Source organism: Rhinolophus hipposideros, assembly GCF_964194185.1.
Source record: "Rhinolophus hipposideros genome assembly, chromosome: X".
Classification (NCBI taxonomy): Eukaryota; Metazoa; Chordata; class Mammalia; order Chiroptera; family Rhinolophidae; genus Rhinolophus; species Rhinolophus hipposideros.
Window position 1 is genome coordinate 80,807,639 of NC_138046.1, and position 16,596 is coordinate 80,824,234.

At 42.4% G+C, this 16,596-nt stretch overlaps 1 protein-coding gene across 4 annotated transcripts in view; it reads right to left on the bottom strand.

Annotated features, from left to right (window-relative positions):
• ARHGEF9 (Cdc42 guanine nucleotide exchange factor 9) overlaps nucleotides 1–16,596 on the bottom strand; it is a 363,131-nt gene that overhangs the window by 213,056 nt on the left and 133,479 nt on the right. The window lies entirely within an intron of this gene.

The following is a 16,596-nucleotide window of genomic DNA, read 5'->3' on the forward strand; positions in this document are numbered from 1 at the left end:
TGGCATCTCTAGCAAACTAGGCAACTAGGAGTTGAAGTCCTAGGAGTTGCTGAGAGTGACTAAAGAGAGCATTTGGATTGAGAAGCCAACACAGGATGGAAGACTTAGGAACCTCTGTAGGTAATGGCTGGAAAAGTGAGAGGAGTCAGCAAAGGAACCTGAGATAAAGCATTCTGAGAGGTAGGAGGAAAGCAAGAGAGTGGCTCTCAGTGATGTTTGGTTCCAATTAAATCTCTTGAAGAATTTATTAGTTGCACAAGAAAAAAAACTAGTGAGCTAGGAAGTACTGGAGAAGGAGCAGGACCTTTCCAGAAATAATCCACTCTTTTAACTTCCTTATCCTGTCTCATTTCTGCGTATAAAGCCTTCCATTTTGTATAGCTACTCAGAGCACATTTCTATTTCCTAGATGGGATGCTGCCTGATTCATCAATTGTTCAATAAAGCCAATTAGATCTTTAAATTTACCTGGGTGAATTTTTACTCTTTAACAGAAGGCTGCATTAGGGATCATTGGGAAAAAGGGTCATAACTGATGACTGATGTCTGCTTAGGGCATAGACTGAGTAGAGGTGGCATATTTACCATACCTGCACTATACCATACAATGGCCCTTGGGTAAGAGAGATGGGAAAGGGGAGTCCTTTTCCATGCATTACATATAGATGGGCTGTGTCATTCCTGGTGTGGTCATTTTGCTCCTGCTAGAATTAGATACAGGAAATCAGTGTATAATGTTCCCTGCTTTAAGAGCATCCCATCGGTGGACAAACTCACCAATATTCATGGCATGCAACCTGAAATTGATTTTCAAGTAGAGAGCCATGAACTCCCCTCTATTCTTACCATGTGGAAGCCTGATGGTTCTGACTCAAAGAATCACATTCCAGAAAATAGGTCAATGGTTGAGAAATTCACATACAAAAGATGAAAGGATGGCCGTGTGTGTGTGTATGTGTGTGTGTGTGTGTGTGTGTGTGTTTGATACAGATGTTAAAATCATCTAGGCCTAGGGAACTAAGTAGAATTCGGCTAGAATGAAAAATAGTCAAATTGAAAGTCAATATCCTGTATTCAATCAGAGCTGACCATGTGCAGTGCTGGACCAGACAGTACCCTACAAAGGGTGATTGATATGTAGACAAAAAAAGGATCACATACTAAACTTGACAGGCTCAGGGGAGGCCTGCATAGCAGGCTCTACAAACTCAAAGACTGAAATTAACCACATAAGATGGTCTGACATAAAAATTCCTAACTGGGAGACGTCATCAAAATGCCCACTACTGAATTCACCTAAAGGAGGGAAATCGCACGAGAGGGGGAAGAGAAAAGGGAGAAGTGCGGGGATGGAGCCACATGGCTCAAGACGCAGGCCTAGGTAAGTGCTCTGAGCTCGCTGCATCCCAGAACTACCGCAGCTGCGGGTGAGGGAAGAACTCGGACTGCTAGGGCTCCGCTTATACCCCACAGGGCTAAGGGGGCAGCATATAACACGGCTGAACCCAACATTCACAGCAGAGACCTCAGAGAAAAGACTGAGGGAAGAAAGCTGAAAACCTTCGTTTAAGCCCTCACTGCCGAGCAGAGAATGGAAGCCTTTGGCACTGAGACTAGCCACCCCCTCCCTACCCTTCCAGAGCTCGCCCCACCCCCACCTGCCTGGTGCTAGAAACGAAACAGTAGCACGGTCAGACCAAAAGAACAGACTGTTTGCTGTTCTGAGAACTGTGGACTGCAGACACAGATTCGCAGCCCAACTAGGTCAGGCAAAAGGGAGGGAGTTGTGGAAGCGGGACCTGCTGTGGTGGTGGTCGCCGCCATTGCGCTGAGCCACCTCTCACAATTCACCCCACCCCTGGCCCCACCTATCTGGGAGGATCCCTGCAGAAGTAAACAGAACTGCTGAAACATACGGGTTCTGAATATCTGGTGCAGAAAGAGCTTTGGAACTTCAAAAGCTCTCCGCATCCCCACAGAGACATGGCGCCCTATGACCCAGGCGAACTGTTAACAGAGGAGAAGCCCATTTCCCAGGGAATACCACCATTGTGTGAGAAGCTGAAATAGTGCAGAGAAAACATAGCACAACTGTGGGAGAGAGGAATAAAAAAGGCTGCATTCGGAAAGAAAATAAAACATTCTACCAACAAGTATTGGAAAACAAAAGAAAGACCTCTTCCTATCAACCTGTTGCAGAAGCCGCTCCTGTAGATGTCTAGGAAGAAAATAATAAATCAATAATTGCCATGAATAACCAAGGCAACAAGACAGCTCAGAAAGAAAGTGAAAAGTCTCCAGAAAAGGAACTTAAAGATATGGAAATATGTGACTTAAATGACAGAGATTTCAAGATTGCAGCTCTGAAAAAACTCAACGAGATGCAAGAAAACACAGAAAGGCAATTTAATGAACTCAGAAATGCAATCAAAGAAAAACATGAGCATTTTACGAAAGAGATTGAAATTTTAAAAAAGAAACAAATGGAATTTCTGGAGATTAAGAACTCAATAGAAGAAATTAAAAATGAAATAACCAGCTTCGGTAATAGAGTTGACCAGATGGAGCAAAAGAATCAGTGACATCGAAAACAGAAACCTGGAAATTACACAGATGTGAGAAGAAAAAGACTTGAGACTTAAAAGAAATGAAAGAACTCTACAAGAACTTTCTGACTCTATCAGAAAGAGCAATATAAGAATAATGGGCATGCCAGAAGGAGAAGAAAGAGAGAAGGGAACAGAGAATATATTCAAACAAATTGTTGATGAGAACTTCCCAAACTTGTAGACAGAACTGGATCCTCAAATCCAAGAAGCAAATAGAACACCTAATTACCTCAATCCCAACAGGCCTTCTCCAAGGCACATTGTATTGAAGCTGTCTAAAATTAACACCAAAGAAAGAATCCTCAAGGCAGCCAGGAAAAGAAGACAGTAAACTACAAAGGGAAGCCCATTAGATTATCATCAGATTTTTCAGCAGAAACTCTATAAGCCAGAAGGGAGAGGAAGCAAATATTCAAACTATTGAAAGAGAGAAATTATGAGCCAAGAATAATATATCCAGCAAAGATATCTTTTATATATGAAGGAGGAATAAAGACCATTCCAGACATACAGAAGCTGAGGGAATTTTCTAATACACGACTTGCACTACAAGAAAGACTAAAGGAAGCTATTCGACCACCATCAACAGGGACAATTTGTGGCAACCAAAACATAAAAAGGGGGAGAGTAAAGGCCTCAACCGGAATATGGGAATGGAGAAAGTAAGCGTGCTGAAGAAAATGGAATACTCTAAATATCAAACTTTCTTTCAATGGAGGAAAGACAGCCTCTTCAATAAATGGTGCTGGAAGACTTGGATAGCCACGTGCAAAAGAAAGAAACTGGAGTGCTATCTGTCACCATGTACCAAAATTAACTCAAAATGGATCAAAGACTTAAGCATAAGACCTGACACAATAAACTGCATAGAAGAAAACATAGGTACTAAACTTATGGACCTTGGGTTCAAAGAGCATTTTATGAATTTAACTCCAAAGGCATTGCAAGTATAAGCTAAAATAAACAAATGGGACTATATGAAACTTAAAAGTTTCTGCACAGCAAAAGAAACCATCGACAAAATAAAGAGGCAACCGACTGAATGGGAGAAGATTTTTGCAAACAGTTCCTCCAATAAGAGTCTAATATACAAAATATACAAGGAACTCATGAAACTCAACAACAAAAAAACAAACAACCCAATTGAAACATGGTCAGAGGACCTGAAGAGACATTTCTCCAAAGAGGACTTACAAATGGCAAATAGACATATGAAAAAATGCTCAACATAACTAATCATCAGAGAAATGCAAATAAAAACCACAATGAGATATCACCTCACCCCAGTCAGAATGGCTATCATCAACAAGACAAATAGTAACAAGTGTTGGGGAGGCTGTGGAGAAAAAGGAACCCTGATACACTGTTGGTGGGAATGCAGACTGGTGCAGCCACTATGGAAGGCAGTGTGGAGATTCCTCAAAAAATTACAAACATAATTACCATATGACCCAGCAATCCCTCTCCTGGGTATCTATCCAAAGAATTTGAAATCATTTATCCATAAAGACACGTGTGCTCCAATGTTCATTGCAGCTTTGTTTACGGTGGCCAAGACAGGGAAACACCCAAAATGTCCTTCAATTGATGAATGGATAAAGAAGTTGTGGTGTATATACATAATGGAATACTATTCGGCGTTAAGGAAAGATGATATAGGAACATTTGTGACAACATGGATGGATCTCGAGAGAATAATGCTAAGTGAAATAAGTCAGACAGAAAAAGCAGAGAACCCTATGATTTCACTGATATGTGGTATATAAACCAAAAACAACAAAAGAACAAGACAAACAAATGAGAAAGAAAAACTCATAGACACAGACAATAGTTTAGTGGTTACCAGAGGGTAAGAGGGTTGGGGGGAGGGAGATGAGAGTAAGGGGGATCAAATATATGGTGATGGAAGGAGAACTGACTCTGGGTGGTGAACACACAATGGGATTTGTGGATGATGTAATTCAGAATGGTACACTTGAAATCTATGTAATAATAACAATTGTCACCCCAATAAATTAAAAAAAAAAATTCCTAACTAAAAGTGGGTTGTGGCCGGTAGTCACATCCTTGGCCTGTAGCTTTCTTGACAAAGGTCAATCTTTACCTTAAGTGAGCCTGTCTATTGTCTTTTTTACATCTAAGATAACATACCCTTGGAATGTCAGAGTAGTCCCTTTTTCTGTACTCCTCAGGGCACAACCTGCCACACCAAAGCACAAGACCACAGAATCCCTCATTGTTATTCCTGTCCCCGGATTACTATCTCTATGTGCTGTAAAATGCCAACTATTAACTACCCTGTACCCACCAATGTAAAAGAAGTATCTGTCTCTCTAATTTACTTTTTATCCAATCCCAGAGATTTCCCTACTTTGCTTTCTCTCACCCCCTTAATCTACTACCAATGGATTTCATGCAACCCTTTTCCTTTGAGTCTAATGTATAAAATAAGTTGCAAAACTGCTATTTTCCAGAGCGTTTCTCAATCCATTGAGATTTTGCTTCCTGGCAATTGTCATCAGTTTGGCTCAAATACAGTCATTGAACTTCTCTACAGTTTTGGACATTTCTTACATCGACAGATATATGAGACTTATTCTCCTAAATTTCACCTACAAAATCAGCTGCAGCCTGGTACAATGCCTAAAATTCCACCATTAGAATCTCTCCAAAGGGTGGTTGCTATCTGTAAATGACCCCAAGGTGTAGAAAAGCCTGATGCCTGGGATATGGCTTCTTGGAAAATTGTTAAAAAAATCTTTGTCTCTGACTTTCTCCCCATTCTGCTGATACACTTAAGGGGTGATCCCTCTGAGGGAGCATTTACATTTTCTCAGGGTAGTCAAGACCTAAAAAGTGCCTTCAAGGATCCCCAAAGGAAGTTCTAATGGTTGATTCTAAGACCAACTGAAATTCAGTGGGTTGGATGGCTCTTTGAGCCCAGTTGTTTAGCAAAAAAAGAACAAGACTGAGCAGCAGGAAGTGGGAATTCTAGTCCAGGCTGAGCAACAAATGTATCTTGTGACTTCAGAAAGGTCAATTAACTCCACAGTGCCTGTAAACTGGCTAAGAATACCCAGCCTGCCCATCTCATTGAGGTTTCTTGGTGAACTTGGATAAAAAGGAAATTGGAAGGGTGGAGAGGGAAGGGACAAGGAAGATACGCAAAAGGCAAAAGCAGCCCTGGGAAGGGGATTCATACAGCAATCTTGGAATGCTTGATTCTTCTCACAGTATAAATAGAAACTTATCAACCTTCAAGCATTCCAAGATTTCCGTATAAACCCTTTCTCCCTTCTTTTCATTTCCCTTCCTTTCCTTTCCCTTCCTTTCCCTTCCCTTCCCTTCCCTTCCTCTTTCCTACCCTTCCTTTACTTTCCTTTTCTTCCTTTTGTTTCTTTCTTATAAAGGTGATGGGATGTAGTGGGGGAAAAAAAACACCAAACCACTGGATTAGGAGTCAGAAAATCGTGCTAATCCCTGCTTCTCAAATTGACCTTTGATGAAACAGGGGGGATTGTAATGGTGGCAGTAAATCTTCTATTTTGAGAATTGGACCTCTGGTATAATTCGATTAACAAGTGTAATTTACGTTGGGCCTTTTTGAAAGCTTTTTTTTCTTTCTTTTCCTCCTTTCTGCCAAACCTTAATGATTCTGTTTACTATACATTTACTATGTACACCAGTTGTTTCAATGTTTCTATTTACTTTGGCCTTGCATCTGTATGGGATCCACTGCCAGGCTCCAATTTCAATTTAAATAACATATGCAAAGGTTGTGATAACCAGTTTAACCGCCTCTTCCCCCACCCAACAGACAAAGCCAAACATAATAGAAGATTTCATTATGGGGCTGAAGCAATTTACATCCTGGTTAGAAAATGTAAAACTTCAGATGAAACAAAGACTGGGGCAGTTGTCTCCAGCAGACTGTGCACAGTCAACCCTCCTCTTACTTTAACAAATCTTCCTTCAACAAATCTTCCTTCTATATTTCTACTTGCCTTATGAATTCTTTCACAACCCGTGAGTGAGTAGCCACAACAAACTTGAGGACATGTCTGTCCTTCAAGAAACATTCCTGTCCTTGAACACACAGTTCTTGAAATTGAGACTCAACCAACGTGGTAGGAGAGGCTAGGGATCTGGGATTTGAAGGATACAGTAGTGGACTTGGAGTTACAAACTCTGTTTGCACTTCTCTATTCTGCCATTTAAGGTCTGTGTAACTGTGGCCTGGTCATTTTACCTCTTTGAGCCTCAGTTTATTCATTTATAAAACAGCATTAGCAATAGTCTACAGTTAATTAATAGTCTAATAGTCAGTTAATTAATAATCTAATAGTCAATTATGTTACTAAACCTTTTAAACTAGGGATGCTCAGCCCAGGCTATGTATCAGAATCACCTGGGAAGATTTTTAAAATAAAAATGTGCAAGCCCCACCCCAGACAATGACATCAGAATCTCTAGGTGTGGAACCAAAGCATCAAGTAGTTTTTGAAGATCTTTAGGTGATTCCAATGTGCAGCCAGGACTGAACCACTGGTTTAAACAGCAAACCATACAGGAATAATACCAGAGCACTAGACTAAGTGGCAGGTGTATGTCAGACAATTTCTCTTAAGTACCAGGTGTCATATGCAAACAATGATGACACATGACAATATGTGGAGATGTCACAAGAGCTACACAAACAAAAATTCTCTGGGAGAAAAAAGAGGTCACTTCCAACCGAGGAGCTCAGGAAAGTCTTCAGGGAGGAGGTAGCATTTCAGCTAGACTTAGGAGCATGGTAGAATTTCAGGAAACAAATGAAAGATAATAAGGAATGGTTAGTTCAGGCAGAAGAAATGTCATAAACCAAAGCCTAAACTATGTGCCAGACATTGTTCTAAGTGCCTGACATGTACCAACTCATTTAACACTCACAACAATATATCGTTTTTGTAGATGAAGAAACTGAGGCCCAGAGAAGTTAAGATCACACAGCTAGGAACTAGCTGAACCTGGATAGTTGTTCAAGCAGGAAGTCTGACATCAAGAAGAGCAGCAGCACTCGAGGCTCACCTCTTCCTTCAAGGTGATTTCCCAGAATTCTCTATGCCACACTATCTCCTACCTCCTTCCCTCTCCTTCTCAACTCCATTGGCTATCAGCCCAGGATGCTCCTCCCCAAAAGTAGCGCATTCCCCTCACTTATCCAGTCCTACCAGTTTGTACACACATACCACCCTGCTATTCTCAGCCAAATAATCCCTTTCCTCCCCCATCTTGAAGGGGCCACTTTGCCCCACCCTGTTTGGGGGAGGAAAAAAGATCCTTGCTTTTTTTCCAAATGGAGCCTTTCTAAACTCTGCTGTAGGAATATTTGGCTGGAGCTGGAGCTGGAGCCAGAGAACCCTAGGGAACTAAGAAGTTCCACCTGAAACAGAAAAAGTAGGCAGCTCTTCCCAGTGGTCTTCCTAACCTTCTCATTAAGTATCTCCTTCAAGGGCCTGATGGGATGTGGTACAGTACAAAGAGTGCTAGATAGGGAGTCAGGACCTGGGCTTGCCAGATTTCCCAGTTCTGGTCAGCCTCACCCTTCTCTGAATCAGTTTCCCTCATCTGTAAAGAAATGAGATTATAACATGAAAAAAGAGAACCACTAATCATTATGTGCCTTTGGATGGAGTGACACAGCACTGTCTGTGAAGTAGTCTTGCCAAAAAAATTGAACCTGAATCTGATCAAGCCTCTAGATCTCTCTAATTTATAGGAAATAGAGAGAATATAGGGGGACATTAAAGTCTACCACAGAGAAGTAGTCAGTGAAATGCAGACTGTTGGAAGCACCACCGGAGAAGTCAGCTAGGTCAGTTTCTTCAATAAATACTTGGAGAGTGAAAGCAAGAGCAAGAGAACCTAAACTTAGAGACTTAAGAGACATGTCAGTCAACTTTAACGTATGGAATTTATTAGGATTCTTATGGGAATGCAATTGTTTAAAAATAACATTTGTGAGACAGTCAGGTTAATCTGAACACTGATTGAATACTGAATGATATTAGGAAATTATTCTTAGTGTATTTTTAGGTTTGATAATGGTATTGTAGTTATAATATTTAGAATCCTGTAATTTAGAGATAAATACTGTTTTTGGATGAAAATGATGTGTCAGGGATTTACTTCAATATAATCTAGAGAAGTGTGGTGAGGGAGTGGATGAAGGAATAAATAAACTAATGATGTTGAACCTGGAAAAATGGGTGTATAGGGGTTCATTATACTGCTTTCTCTGCTTTTATATACATTTCAAAGTTCCCATAATAAACAAAAATATTTAAAAAGAGGAAGTATACATTGATTCAGTGATTTTGGGGAGCCTCAGAATTCTGAGAGCACACATTGGAGACTACTATGAGGTGAAAGAGTGCATGTGTGGAAGTGGGAGCATTTAAAGTTCATCTGTGTTTCAATCTCGGCAAGGCCATTTTGATACGTTTTCTGTATAGCTTGAATATTCTGTCTTTGGCAACCCAGTCCTACTTGAATTTGGTGTGAGGATAGACCAAGCCATTTATGCTTCAGACCAATGGAGATATACTTTCGAACTTTTGAACAGATACAAAAGCACAGCAAACAATATAAACAGTGGATTTCCCAGCTCCTGCTCCTAGACTGCTCCACGGATGGTGGGCCTCTGAAGTTACTGTCTCCTGAATCACTGACGTCCAGGACCTCTAGATAAACAGCACCAGCATAAACAGCTGCAAGTGTGAGAAATATCATTTCTAGTTTCCCTGAAAGAACCCTTCCCTCATTGCCAGGCATCCCTCTCTACCCTACTATATAAGGCACACCACATCTCCAACCCAGATGACTCATCCCTCAGAGGCCTACCTGGCCCCACTCCTCACCCCTAGTAATTTTTCAGACCCAATTATCACGGTGGTGTTGAAAATGCCTTTCACATACAGTCTAACAAAATGTCATAATTTCCAGGAATAGGAGAGCTTGAAAGACTTCGGGGAAGGTCAGGGGTCTCAATTTTATATGAGGCCTGTCCTGACTGAGGAATAAAGGACTGGAAGACTTATAGCATGCTCTGATATGAACCCCATCAAATGAATATACCACAAGCAGGCATACTGTTAAATATGGGCCTGTTGGGCTAAAGGATACAGCTATGAAGGTTAAGCTGAGATCAAGGTCCCTCTAGGAGATTGGGTGGGGCAGAAAGTGGTCCTCAGTTGGAGAGAGAGACCCTGTTAGACTGCCCCTCTCATTCTCTAACTCCATAGTCCTCTCCCATTTTATGACAGCCCTAAAACAGAAATGAAAACAGTTCTGAGAGACAATTCTAGAACCTTTAAAGGGGAAGTTTCAGTAATTTTCCAGTCCCTGAGAGTCAGACAGTCTGAAGGGAGGTAAGATGCTGGGTGAGGCCTGTCTACCAGCCACTGTCTCTGAACTACACTCCAACCTTCTGAGGGAGAAATCCTTGCCTGCCCAGTGGGATATGTGGCTCTTACCCCTGCTCCCATCCCTAGCTTTTGGCTTACAGCCATCAGCCCTCTGCAAAAACTGGCAAACATAGTGTCTTTAGAACTAACACGAAACACCAGCTTTCACCTTCTCTCCAAATTTACTTTTGCTGAATTAACATTCAGTACATATATATTTCCCTACCTAGCGCCATCCTAGTCTCTCTATTCATGGGAATAGATGCTTTCCAAACAGCTTGGGTTGGGGGAACATGACAGGGCAATCTCTCAGTATGTCGGGATCTACTTAGATGAGAAGCTCTGCTTTTCAGGACTTGGGAAACCTCTTCAAGCCTCTCCTGTCTCCTCTAGTGAAAGCAAAGGTGTGCTAATTATGAAAATCAAGCCAGAGTCAAGTGCCAGATATTCAGGCTTCTAGAGGGAGGGAGCATCTTTTGCTGGGATTGGAACCCAAGCTTCCCTCCTTCCTGGGATCTATGCACCTGCTGGGCCTTTCTGCATACAGAGCCCTCTACATGGGTAACTGAAATCCACAAATAATCCAAAATTCACTTTAGCTACTACCATATTATCAGAACCTCCTCCACTGTAGAGGGTGCCAAAAAAATGTATACACATTTTAAGAAAAGAAAAAAACTATTAAAATTGTAATACTGAATATATACCAATAACAAAAGATGAATACAAGTCACATTTGACTTCTGCAATTACAAGAGGTGCTCAAAGTGGTTACCATCAGCATCCAGACACGTCTGATTAAGGCAAAGTACTGCTTGAGCAGCGCTGACCAAAGTGTCCACTTGCATACTTTATTGACACCCGATATATACATACATATATTACTTTTGAGTTCATGGAAATTTTCAAACATACACACAAATAGAGAGTCATATAATGAATCTCCAAGTACCTCCTACCCAGCACTAAATTAGTGCTTCTCAGGCGTTAAGTTACACAGGAGTTCCCTGTTAAAATGGAAGTGGAATCTGGCATTCTGCATTTGTAACAAGTTCCCAAGTCCACAAACCATGCATGAAGTAACAAGGTGAAATTATCTCAGGGGCCTTCCCAGTTCTGCAATTCCACAAGTCCAAAAGTCCTGATAATTTTGTCCATCTCTCTACCTCCAGGTGGGAGGCATGCTTAAAACCATCCCAGACAAAATATCACAGTTTTGAAATCCTCAAGGGAAGGTTTGTGTGCATCCCCAATCATTGGTTCCAGGCAGTGGTATGCTGAAAAAAAAAAATCAGCTGGTACCAGCTCTCAAGAGCTGATAGTAAATTTTTTAGGAACTTTGTGAGTTGTTATACACAGCCAACATTAAAAATTAACAGCCATGCTCATAACAAAAGTATTCACAGTAGCCAAGAGGTAGAAGCAACCCAAATGTTCATCAATGCACAAAATGTGGTATATGCATGCAATGGAATTATTCAACCTTATATAAGGAAGGAAATTTTGACATATGCTATAACATCCCTGAGGACATTATATGCTAGGTAAAATAAGCCAGTCTCACACACACACACACACACACACACACACAATACTGTATGATTTCACTTATATGAGGTATCTAAAATAGTCAAATTCACAGAAACAAAAAGTTGAATGGTGGTTTTCAAGAGCTGGGGGTAGGAAATAGGGAGTTGTTTAATGGGTATAAAGTTTCAGTTTTGCAAGATGAAAAAGTTCTGAAGAGCCGTTTCACAGCGATGTGAATATACTTAACACTAATGTGGTTTTCATCATGATTAAAAATAAAAAATTTTAAATACATTACATAAATTTACATGATATTAAAAACAAGGGTAATAAATAATCAAAACTCATACTTCCAAAATGTTTTATTAATTGCACTATTTTTCTGTAATATTATTACCATATATATATATATATATATATATATATATATATACATATTATATATGTAATATATAACTAGTATCTGTACTATAGTATGATGTCGTGTGGGGCGGCCTGCGGGGCCTCTGGTCCTGCTCCCCACATAAGAACGCAGGATATGGCTAGGCCAAAAAGGAACACCCACAGAGCCATAGATAGGGGAGTCATACCATTATATTCTCTCTGGCGGTCAGACGAGACACACTCAGTAGTAGCCACACGATCCACAATCCACCATTCAGTTCTCTACCTGCCAACCAACCAACCAATCAATGCAGCCCCACAGTTACATCAGTAGCCAATTGGCTAACCGGTTTCAGCTGATGGCCAATCAATCACACTTGATGGTCATTCATTACCTGAGCCAGCACCTCCCCACGCGAGGCCAAGAGCCTGGAAACTGCTCTCTGGGATTCTGTCCCCACACTGAAATACTATATAATAGTGTGTTACTGTGAATCTCTTACCAACTGCATTTAGTAATATGGAGTTGGCAGTTTGAAATTGGCGAATGCTAGAAATTTGGACGCACCCCACCTCCCCCAACCCCACTGGACGGCTGGTTGTTAAACATCTACCAGCACACCACTGGTTCCAGGGCCTAGCAAGCTTTCACTGCCAATAGACCCTTCCCCTACCCTAAATCCTTCCTATTGCATTTCAACATTTCTTTTCCAGTATTGAGGTGGTATCAAGCTTTAGTTACAGCATGGCAAAACTGGCCTCCCGGCTACTGTATAGTAAGGAAGTAGGAAAGAAGCTTAGAACAACTCATTATTCAATGTATAGTAATTGAGTTCCTCTATGTGCTAGTGTCGTGCAGGGGACCCTGCTCGCTGAGTCACTTGTCGTGCGGGGCGTCCGGCGGGGTCTCTGCTCCCTCTCCCCCCATAAGAATGTAGGACATGGTGAGGCCAAAAGGAACACCCACGGAGCCATAGGTAGGGGAGTTATACTACTATATTCTCGCTGGCGGCTGAGCTGCAGACACAGGAAGCAGGATCTACATAATCTGCAACCCACCGTCCTAACAGCAGTCTGCGCTTGCCAGTCACCATCTTCTTGCTAGCCCCCATTCCATTCCTGCTAGCGTAGCCACAGCAGTTATATTAGTGGCCAATGGCTTACGGGTTACAACTGATGGCCAACTAGCCACAGCTGATGGCCATCTGATTACAGTTGATGGCCATTTACTACCCGAGCCAGCACCTTTCTATGTGAGGCTGAGAGCCTGGAAACTGCTTTTTGGGGCTTTGTCCCCACACTCCACCCCTACAGGGTCTTGCCTCACAATCTACACGACAAGCGTCTTCCACAAGGGGCCCTGTGCGAGGAGCTTGGAGGTGAATGCAATATCCTGGGCACAGCCAGGCTCTCTGAGCACAGCCAGGGTTTCTCAGGGCACCACCAGTACTTCTGGGCACAGCCAGACTTCCTGGGCTTCTTAGGGTACCACCTGTCTCCCCAGACACAGCCAGGGTTTCTCAGGGCACCACCCCAGTACTTCTGGGCACAGCCAGACTTCCTGGACACAGTCAGGGCCTCTCAGGGCACTGCCACTCTCTCTGGACACAGCCAGGGTTCTAAGGGCACTGCCACTCTCTCTCTGGACACAGCCAGACTTCCAGGACTCAGCCAGGGCTCTCAAGGCACTGCCACTCTCTCTCTGGGCCTCTCAGGGTACCGTGCTGGAATAACAGCGGCTCACAGTCAACGTGCTTACATATTTTTGATGGAGGCCGGTCAAGACACAAAAGCAAACATCCGCCAGTTCCACTACATGGTGGTATGTTCCCAAACAGTCAAGTAGTCCATTAAATTAGGGATGAAAGGCAATTCCCCATAGTCCATAGTCATTCTCCAGGGCTGTCCTTGGGGTGAGGGACGACCTTGACCTCACCCTCATCTCCCAAGGAGGACTCAGCAAGCGTTTCCTCCTGGGACTACAAGTCCCGCATCCAGGTTGCCTCAGCAAGCAGTTCCCAGCCCACAGGGTGGCAACAACCTTCGCTTTCTCCGGCCTCTGCTGGTTGGGGAACCATCCACATCTTTCCCCCCTCCACAGGATTGACCTCTCCGGCAGCTGCTTCTTCTGGTCTTCCTCAGACTGAGCTTTCATATGCACAAACTGCTCCACTGCACTTTGGAGAGCTTTGGCCGACACCATATCCTGCCGACTACGCCATGCGTCGTGCAGGGGACCCTGCTCGCTGTGCCATTTGTCGTGCGGGGCGTCCGGCGGGGTCTCTGCTCCCTCTCCCTCCATAAGAACGCAGGACATGGTGAGGCCAAAAGGAACACCCACGGAGCCATAGGTAGGGGAGTTATACTACTTTATTCTCACTGGCGGCTGGGCTGCAGACACAGGAAGCAGGATCTACATAATCTGCAACCCACCGTCCTAACAGCAGTCTGCGCTTGCCAGTCACCATCTTCTTGCTAGCCCCCATTCTTTTTGCTAGCGTAGCCACAGCAGTTATATTAGAGGCCAATGGCTTATGGGTTACAGCTGAAGGCCAACTAGCCACAGCTGATGGCCATCTGATTACAGTTGATGCCCATTTACTACACGAGCCAGCACCTTTCTATGTGAGGCTGAGAGCTTGGAAACTGCTTTTTGGGGCTTTGTCCCCACAGCTAGACTCTGAAATACTTGCTAAGAATTTAGATAATCCACACATGACATAAATCACCTCTCACCAATAATTGGAAATTGGCCATAACTGGTTCTGAGAATTCTAGGAAACCATTTTCTTCATGGGTGGTTTCATCGTAGGTTAGAAGAAATAGCATTGAGTCAAGAGACCTGGGCTCAAATCTTGACTTAATATTACCTGTGGGATCTGAAGCAAATGATTTTGCCTCTCTGTGTCTCAGTTTCCTCATTTGCAACACGGAGGTGAAAGGATCATCATCATCATCATGATCATGATCATCATCATCATCATCATGGCTGACACTTACATATGCTCACTGTGTGCCAGGCACTGTTCTAAGTGCTTTACATATATTTACTCATTCAATCCTCACAACAACCCCAGGAAGTAGCTTTTATTCATTTCATGTCCATTTTACTGATGAGGTAACTGAAGCAAGGCAGATGAAGTAACTTGCCCAAGGTTACAACAGTTAGTAAGTGAAGAGAGTCTACTAGATGGCCTCCTAGCTCAAAGAGTCATTCAATTATGTTCTGGAGAAACCATTTCCAACCTGAGGCTGAGACCCCTGATTAGGTCTCCAGGCCATACTCTGCTGATTAAACCTGAGTCAGAGGGCAGGGCTTCAGAAATCTGAGAAACAGTGAGAGTAGATTTGAGTCTCCTGAGACCTGGGAAATGGAGTAAGGATTCCTGTGTCCAAATTAGAGCTGGAAATCCATGGGGCAGAAGAATTGGTGGTAAGTCCCCTTTTATAGCCTCAGTCTTGGGACAGAACAAGCACATATTTATAGGGAACCCAGGTTCTAGTGTACTTTACAAAATGTTTTATGTGAGCTGTTCTCAAGGCCAATGTTTGAAACTGTGCAGGTTTGGAGGACAGGTTTTATATTGTTTCTTGATGGAATTCATTTGTTCTCCAGGTTTGAGTTATTTGTGTGCATTTCCCTAGGCCCTTGGGGGCCCCAAGAGACAAAGTGATAGGTGAGACTAATTGGATCCTGTAGTGGACTCATGCTTCTAGTGAAGGACAAAAATGATACAAAGTTACATGCCAGGAACTTGGGTATTGTTTGGCTAAAGGCTTTCATGAACCATCCGCTAGCCTCTCTTGAGGATAGCTTCTTCACTTGATCTTAAGCTTTTTCCCTCCAACTTGAAAGCTACTTCCAAGCACCATAATACCTAGAGAGCCATTGTAATGCTCATTAAAAGCCCTTTCTCATTAGCTCTTTTGCTAAAATGACCCAGGGAAAGACATTAAGTCCACATTATTAATAACAAAAATGTCAAAATGCAAAACATTGAAAAATTGGCTTCTTTATACAGATACCAGTACCATTTCCCTCAAAGTGAGGCAGTCAGAGGCCAAAATATTAGCCACCAATAGTGACCCCAATATCTTAGAGTCAAGAGGAGAGGAAGCTAGCAGCAAGGACCTTGAAGGGTTATCTGGTTATTTCCAAGTTAGTGAATATACTAGTAGTCAGTTAATTTATAGGGCTATTGATGGCCAATCTGTTTTATTTTTTATTTTTATTTTTTTAATTTATTGGGGTGACAATTGTTAATGACATTACATAATTTCAGGTGTACAATTCTGTATTACATCATCTATAAATCCCATTGTGTGTTCACCACCCAGAGTCAGTTCTCCTTCCATCACCATATATTTGATCCCCCTTACCCTCATCTCCCTCCCCCCACCTCCCTTACCCCCTGGTAACCACTAAACTATTGTCTGTGTCTATGAGTTTATGATTCTCATTTCTTTGTCTTGTTCTTTTGCTGTTTTTGGTTTATATACCACATATCAGTGAAATCATAGGGTTCTCTGCTTTTTCTGTTTGACTTATTTCGCGTAGCATTATACTCTCAAGATCCATCCATGTTGTCATAAATGTTCCTATATCATCTTTCCTTAAGGCCGAA